The sequence below is a fragment of the Chelonoidis abingdonii genome, chromosome 1 (genome assembly GCF_003597395.2).
Source record: "Chelonoidis abingdonii isolate Lonesome George chromosome 1, CheloAbing_2.0, whole genome shotgun sequence".
Lineage (NCBI taxonomy): Eukaryota > Metazoa > Chordata > Testudines > Testudinidae > Chelonoidis > Chelonoidis abingdonii.
Genome location: NC_133769.1, coordinates 323,329,801 through 323,331,216, shown reverse-complemented (window position 1 = coordinate 323,331,216; position 1,416 = coordinate 323,329,801).

The window sequence follows — 1,416 nt, the reverse complement described above, 5'->3', positions numbered from 1 at the left end:
GGAGAGGAGTGCAGAAACCGATTTAAAGAGCCCTTTATATCGATATAAAGGGCCTCGTTGTGTGGACGGGTACAGCATTAAATCGTTTTAACGCTGCTAAAATCGGTTTAAACGCGTAGTGTAGACCAGGCCTAAGTGTTATTGGTGTACATTTGTTAAATAATCTGAGTCACATGAACCCGGTGTGGAGAAAGAAAGAATTATCTTTGACTAACAACAGTAAAAAAAATCCAGAAGACTATCTCCAACAATCCATTTGCATCAAAAAACCTTTGAAACCAACCCACAAGAACAAACTGAAGAAACTCAGCCTCTGCAGAAACAAAGCAAACTGTCCAGGGAAATATACCTTTTTTTCATAAAATATACAAATCCCACAGTAAATCCTCTGTTTAATCCTCTTTATAGAACAACCAAGCAAATATACCAGAATAGGAAAAGAAATATGTTTCAATTTCAGCATTTCTTCAATATTTATTTTAATTTATTGATGATGTGGCAAAAAAAAGCTACTGTACCAAAGACAACAAAGTAAGGCCCAGTCTTGTAAATTCATGTGTTTGTGTGGGACCCTTTCCTTCCATGGCGTTCTGTTTAAATTCAGGGGATTCCCCTGCGGTTGCAGAATCGGAGGCTAAATTTTGAGTGGCTGACCTGGCCTATCATGTGGAATTTACAAGGGCTCAGACTGCAAACTCATACTTAGGTGAGTAGTCCTAACCTTACATGCATGGACTTCGCTTTCCCTTCTCTATCCTTGTTCTTGTCTGTCCTTCATTCTCCGTATATTTCTCTTCTTTTGTCTTTCTCTCTACTCTTTTTTCCTTTTTTCCTTCTTCCTTTTCCCCGTTCTCTCTTTTCTCTCTCTTTGTCCCTTTTTTCTTTTTCTCCTCATCTTTCTTTATTTTTCCCTCCCATCACTTTTTACTGTATTTTTGGTTTATGTAGGGCAGGGGTGGGCAAACTTTTTGGCCTGAGGGCCACATCTGGGTGGAGAAATTCCATGCAGGGCCATGAATGTAGGGCTGGGGTACGGGGTTAGGGTGTTGGAGGGAATGCGGGGTGTGGGAGGGGGTGCGCTGTGCAGGAAGGGGCTCAGGGCAAGGGGTTGGGGCAGAGGAAGGATGTGGGGTGTATGAGGGCTCAGGGCAGGGGGTGAGCGTGCAGAGTGCAAGAGGGGGCTCAGGACAGGGGTGCAGAGGGCGTGTGGCAGGGGGCTCAGGGCAGGGAGTTGGGGTGCAAGGGGGCTCGGGGTACGGGCTCCAGCCTGGCGCCGCTTATTTGGAGCAGCTCCGGAGTGGCAGTGGTGTGCACTGGGGCCAGGGCAGACTCCCTCCCCTGAAGGTCCCATTGACTGTGGTTCCCTGTTCTCGGCTAATGTAGCTGCGAGGGGCAGTGCCTTTGCCCCCCCCTTCC